A 7,500-nucleotide genomic window follows, 5' to 3' on the forward strand; every position below is an offset into this window, starting at 1 on the left:
TGACAGTCTGAACTGCATACCCAACCTTAAGTTTGACTGATGCTGATTTTAAAAAGAAACAGGCCACCATCCAAAAGGTGGGCAGAAACCAAGTTTTGTTGACAGAGGCAAAGCTGCTTATGTCTCAAAACTGGTATACCCAACTTTAAGTGGCCCTGACAGCTGCTGATTTGCTTAAGGAGATAGGCCACCATCCAAAAGATGGGCAGAAATCCTGTTTCAATGACAGAGGCAAAGGTGCCTATGTCTCAAACTGCTATACCCAACCTTAAGTGGGCCTGACAGCTGCTGATTTCCTTAAGGAGACAGGCCACCAGCTAAAAGGTGGGCAGAAATCCAGTTTCGATGACAGGGGCAAAGTTACCTATGTCTCAAACTGGTATACCCAACCTTAAGTGGCCCTGACAGCTGCTGATTTCCTTAAAGAGACAGGCCACCATCCAAAAGATGGGCAGAAATCCAGTTTTGATGAGAGAGGTAAAGCTGCTTATGTCTCGAACTGGTATACCCAACCTTAAGTGGCCCTGACAGCTGCTGATTTCCTTAAGGAGATAGGCCACCATCCAAAAAGATGGGCAAAAATCCAGTTTCAGTGGCAGAGGCAAAGTTACCTATGTCTCGAACTGGTATACCCAACCTTAAGTGGCCCTGACAGCTGCTGATTTCCTTAAAGAGACAGGCTACCATCCAAAAGACGGAGAAATCCAGTTTTGATGACAGAGGTAAAGCTGCTTATGTCTCGAACTAGTATACCCAACCTTAAATGGCCCTGACAGCTGCTGATTTCCTTAAGGAGATAGGCCACCATCCAAAAAGATGGGCAGAACTCCAGTTTCGATGACAGAGGCAAAGGTGCCCATGTCTCGAACTGGTATACCCAACCTTAAGTGGCTTGACAGCTGCTGATTTCCTTAAAGGGACAGGCCACCATCCAAAAGATTGGCAGGAATCCAGTTTTGATGAAAGAGGCAAAGGTGCCTAGGTCTCGAACTGGTATACCCAACCTTAAGTGGCCCTGACAGCTACTGATTTCCTTAAGCTGACAGGCCACCATCCAAAAGATGGGCAGAAATCCAGTTTCGATGACAGAGGCAAAGTTACCTATGTCTCAAACTGGTATACCCAACCTTAAGTGGCCCTGACAGCTGCTGATTTCCTTAAAGAGACAGGCCACCATCCAAAAGATGGGCAGAAACCCAGTTTCGATGACAGAGGCAAAGTTGCCTATGTCTCGACCTGGTATACCCAACCTTAAGTGGCCCTGACAGCTGCTGATTTCCTTAAAGAGATAGGCCACCATCCAAAATGTGGGGAGAAATCCAGTTTTGATGACAGAGGCAAAGGTGCCTATGTCAGAACTGGTATACCCACCCTTAAGTGGCCTGACAGCTGCTGATTTCCTTAAGAAGACAGGCAACCATCCAAAAGATGGGCAAAAATCCAGTTTCGATGACAGAGGCAAAGTTACCTATGTCTCAAACTGGTATACCCAACCTTAAGTGACCTGACAGCTGCTGATTTCCTTAAAGAGACAGGCTACCATCCAAAGGTGGGCAGAAATCCAGTTTCGATGACAGAGGCAAAGGTGCCTATGTCTCGAACTTATACCCAACCTAAGTGGCCCTGACAGCTGCTGATTTCCTTAAGGAGACAGACCACAACCAGAAATCCAGTTTCGATGGCCCTGTCTCAAACTGGTATACCCAACCTTAAGTGACCTGACAGCCTGATTTCCTTTAAAGAGACAGGCTACCATCCAAAGGTGGGCAGCAGTTTCGATTTCAGAGGCAAAGGTGCCTATGTCTCGAACTGGTATACCCAACCTTAAGTGACCCTGACAGCTGCTAATTTCCTTAAGGAGACAGGCCACCATCCAAAAGGTGGGTAGAAATCCAGTTTTGATGACAGAGGCCAAGTTACCTATGTCTCGAACTGGCATTCCCAACCTTAAGTGGCCCTGACAGCTGCTGATTTCCTTAAAGAGACAGGCCACCATCCAAAAGATGGGCAGAAATCCAGTTTCGATGACAGAGGCAAAGGTGCCTTATTCTCGAACTGGTATACCCAACCTTAAGTGGGCCTGACAGCTGCAGATTTCCTTAAAGAGACAGGCCACCATCTAAAAGGTGGGCAGAAATAGTTTCGATGACAACCTATGTCTCGAACTGGTATTCCCAACCTGAAGTGGCCCTGACAGCTGCTGATTTCCTTAAAGAGACAGGCCACCAACCAAAAGCTGGGCAGAAAAGGTGAGAGAGGGTTGCCTATGTCAACCTGGTATACCCAACCAGTGGTCCTGACAGCTGATGATTTCCTTAAACAGAGGCCACCATCTAAAAGTTGCAGTTTCGATGACAGATGCAAAGTTGCCTATGTCTCGAACTGGTATACCAAACCTTAAGTGGCCCTGACAGCTGATGATTTCCTTATGTTGACTTAAAGAGAAAGGCCACCATCCAAAAGGTGGGCAGAAATCCAGTTTTGATGACAGTGGCAAAGTTTTGACAACTGATTGGAACCTTAAGTCGCCCTTTTGATTTTAAAAATTTGATAAATCCAGACAGAGGCAAAGTTGCCTGTCTCAAACTGGTATAGTAATGGCCCTGACAGCTGCTAATTTCCTCAAGGAGATAGGCCACCATCCAAAAGGTGGGCAGCAATCCAGTTTCGATGACAGAGGCAAAGTTTCATATGTCTTGAAGTGGTATACCAAACCTTAAGTGGCCCAGACAGTTCCTGATTTCCTTAAAAGATAGGTCACCATCCAAAACAAAAAATCCAGTTTGATGGTAGGCAAACCAATTTTAACAAAAAAGTAAGTGGGTCTGACAGTTATTGACAGGCCACCACACAAAAGGCGGCAGTAATCCAGTTTCGATGACAGAACTAAAAGAAAAGTGGTCCTGACAGCTGTTGATTTCCTTATGGAGACAGGACACTAAAATCATGGGCAGAAAAAGTTTTCTGTGGATTTTTGTCAAGGTTCCCTTTTTGTTAAAGATTTGTAGGCAGACAAAGGGTGGCAGTAGTAATAGAAGACTCGAGAATAAGTTAGAACAATTGCTAAACGATGAAAAAGGAAGGGTCCAACAAAAACTAAGAAACCAATTTTAACAAAAAGTAAGGGAATCATTGACAAAAATCCACGACAGAACTAACAGAAAAGAATTAGAACATAAGGTAAAAATCATTGAAAGTCCGACATTTGTATTTCCCAAGAACAGAAATGGGACATTTCTTTCCAACTTAATGGGAAAATGGGTGAGCTTAGTATCTGAGGGTCATTTAAAACATAACATGAACCTTATAGATGAATTATCTAATGTTAATGTAAAAGACTGTAAATTTTCAAGTTAGGATGTAACTTCCCTGTTCACCAACGTACCAGTCAAGACAACGATGGAAGTAATAAAAAGAATATGGAAGAAGGGTTTATACAGGCAACCTCGATCATGACGTTTTAATAAAACTACTAACAGCAGCCCTCAGCGTTAATGTGCTCAAGTGGGGCGAAAACCACAATATAAAAAAAAAATGGCGTGGCCATGGGTTCGAGTCTTTCACTAATCCTAGCTAATATCTTTATGGAATGGTTTGAAATGGAAGAGGTGGGCAAAGTAAATAAGTGGAACTTAAATATCGTAAAATGGGTAAGACACGTGGATGACATCTTGATTATTCATAAGAAAGAAAGGGAGGATCTATACAAGTTCTTTGAAAACATAAATAAACTAAATGAACACATCAAGTTCACAATAGAAGAAGAGAAGGAGGGAGAAATTCCTTTCTTGGATGTCCCGGTAAAGAGGGAAGGGAAAATTTAAGATTTAAGGTATACAGGAAGAAGACACACACCAATTCATACATACATAGGTTCTCCAGTCACAGGAAAGGAATAAAATTAGAAGTAATGACAGGGTTGGCCATTAGGGCTTATAGAATTTGCAGTCCCGAATTCTTAGATGAAGAGCTGGAATACTTGAGGGACAGTTTTAGGAGATTAGGATATCCTAAGTATTGGTGGAAGCGGGAACACATCAAGGCAAGAAAAAAACTATTTTGGGGAGAGGGAAAGGATAAAAAAGGAACATTTGGTAGGGATGAAAATAATTACAGTCCTGGACAACAACTCTGTTACACCCATCAATAGGAAGCTAGATAATTTCAAATTGATAAGCAGCTACAAAAACACTATTAGGAATAAAATAATTAGAGGAGGTTATATATGGCAGCATGTCTAGACTGTGAAGGTGGGTACTATGGCGAAACTGGCAAATCATGTAAAGAGTGAACATAAGGCATTATAATCAGACGTCGGCAGTTGCCAAACACTGTTAGGAAAATGACCATAAAATAAACTGGGAAAATATGAGTTTTCTGTACAGGAACACCAACAAAACGGCCAGACTGGTTGTAGAGAATGTCTTCATAACATGCGCTAACAACACATTGGCAGGGAACACCGTAAATGGCTTTGAAGATAGCATATCTAGTTAAATCGTACACTCCACAGTAGCAAGGAAACGAAGAAAAAACGCAAGAGGATGCACGGAAAATGAAAACTTGGAAGAAGAAGCGGGCAGAGAAAGGCCAAGGTCATGAGGGGGTGGGGGTCACACAGGAGGAGCTAGACGATTATAGGATTAAAAGTACCCAGCACACAGAAACAAATATAGCTGGGCTACGCGTCTGCTTACTGTACGGATACTTGATAATGTGGACTGTTTGTCCAAGAAAGCTTGTAACTTTTCTGGAATAAATACTCCATCAGATATCATCCAGTTTGAATGAGGTCCTTTTAGTAATTCTACCAATGCACAGAACAATTGTGTATGTGATAAAGTTTATATATATATATATATATATATATATATATATATATATATATATATATATATATATATATATATATATATATATATATATATATATATATATATATATATATATATATATATATATATATATATATATATACTATATATATATACATCACACCAGATTAAGTATTTTATTCCTTTGGACATATTTTACAGTACATGCTATTCTTAGCTTTACACATCCTTCACCCAGTACATGACTTCTTAGCTTTCCTTCACACCATAGACAGCCACTGACTTGCAGTCCCATAAACTTTCGATCGATGTCCTTTCTTACGTCTAATACAGTCTTTTTACCAAGCATTCATAAAATTTCTGTTGCCCCTATTGCATTCTGTGCAATGAGCAGCCATTTAAAATACTCCATCGAGAAAAAAGTGCAGTATCTTAAACCAGCATGTATCATAAAGCTTTTCATAGCCTTTACCTATCATCAAAGCAAAATAATAGCCAGTTAGTTAAGATTCACAAAACATTTCCAGTGAAGTGCTGCAGGTATTCTATATTTGATGGAAGACACAATAACATTATTTTAACTTCCCACTGTTTCTATAATTTATCCAGACAACAGCTACCTGTTTGAACAGTAATGATTCATCGATAAATGAATAAGACCCAGGTTGAAAAGGCGATTATATTGTGATCTTCCCTAATCATGAAATATTAATAATCACGAAAGACCAGACGGGTAAGGTGTTTACCTGTCGGCTAAAACTGTTGTTCTGCTTTTTTCATCAGTAGTACCACCGCAAATGTAATGAACAACAAAATGTTTGATTTACAAATTCATCAAAATAGTTGTTCCAGCAGTTATTGTATTCATTTGGAGATGGGTGTTTTATTTGCCGGGCTTTGTTAATGAATGGTTTTTAAATGTGAAATACTCCAAGAATTTTTGAAACAAAAGTTATCGTAAAAGTGATGAATAGTGACGATGTAAAAATGATGAATAGTGATTATGTCTTGCCTGGCTTAAATACATGTGAGCTGTTACATTAAATGATCAAGGGTGAATCATGAAAAACAGCGAGAGAGAGAGAGAGAGAGAGAGAGAGAGAGAGAGAGAGAGAGAGAGAGAGAGAGAGAGAGAGAGAGAGTTTCCTTGGGTCCTTGTGCTTTCCCTCAAACGTACTGTAGTTTGTCTCTGTTGACCTAAGAGACGGCTTAATTATCTGCTAGTCAGTCTAATGAATGAATGAGTTACAACTAATAAGGAGAGAGGGGGTGGTGGTGGTGTGTGATGGGGTTAACAATGCTAAACATAATTGAAGAATATCATATTGCAAAACTGCAACAATAATGTCTATTTATATTTAAAACCATGATAAAAATGGATCTGAAACGCATTTCTTATTAATTGCAGAAGCTTAATTTTGAGATTATTCGTAAAATTGGTCGACCACAAAAAAAAAAAAAATAATAAAAACATAGGAGATATTTAAAATGAAAGAATTATATCCAAACCAAAATTTTTTGTAACGTATAAAATACAGATTTTTCCAATAAATGTGTGGCCCATTTAAAATAATCATTCGGTTCAGTAGTACCTTTGACACCGTATGTTTTTTGTTTTTTTAAGTTAAGGGGAGTTTTATTGTTCTTAGAGCTGCTATATTTTTCAAGTCTTCTTTTCATTTCTTGCGTTTCTTTAGCATAACCAGATAACAAATTGAAAACTGAAAATTAAAAGTGAATATACTGGACATGAAAGAACTTCTAGGCTATCATCATAATGCAAAAGGAATTTATTGTCGATAAGTGGTTCCAGTCGTCCCTCAAGTGACCACCTTGAAGTGAATTCCTTTTTATTCCCCTTCCAGCATTTCAGAAAGGAGCTGTGATTACGGATTTTATGCCCTTTGAACGTTCATTACAGAAAAAGGAGGTATTCACCTATTATTGCAGGGAGGCACGCGTCCTTTGAGCTCCACGCTTGGCGGCATGTATTGTATGCTGTTTATATCTCAACGCAGTAGGGAATGTTAACAAAGTAAAATACATTTTTACGAAAATATCTTGTGAACCAGAGATTTTCATGGAAGTTGTATGATACTTTTTTTTTGGGGGGGGGGGGCGGTGTGCTAATGCCAGTTACAACACAAGCCAGTTGAAACGGTCACGTATAAAAGTTCTTGTCTGGTAAAAGTGTTAGTGGGAAATTTATATAAGTGGGAAGGGAATGCAATGCTCTAATCTAGAAATGTCAAGCGGCCACGGTTAATAGTAAGCTATATATTTTACGATATTTTTGGTAATATTTTTTAAAATAAATATAAAAAAGTGTTATGAGCTAATGATATCAATATACATTTATGGGACTTGATAGCTTCCAGGAATCATACCGTACTAAGCAAAATAGTTGATTATCTTAGTTAAATTTTGCACTCAATGTAGTTTCTCTTAAAATTAAAGCAGGAACTGCTTACGGGTACATTTGCATTCTGTAAAAATTATAGTATTTGGTTGTTCTTTAAAAATAAGAATTTATAGAATGGATAAAGTAATGCGAAAATAGTCTTGAATCGCTATAAGCAAATCATATAAATTTCGCACCGTTTTCTTTGAGTTATAAATAAAATAAAACAACTGGAATTAGATCACTTACGGAAAAGGGAATAAA

Source organism: Macrobrachium rosenbergii, chromosome 7, assembly GCF_040412425.1.
Source record: "Macrobrachium rosenbergii isolate ZJJX-2024 chromosome 7, ASM4041242v1, whole genome shotgun sequence".
Taxonomy (NCBI): Eukaryota; Metazoa; Arthropoda; class Malacostraca; order Decapoda; family Palaemonidae; genus Macrobrachium; species Macrobrachium rosenbergii.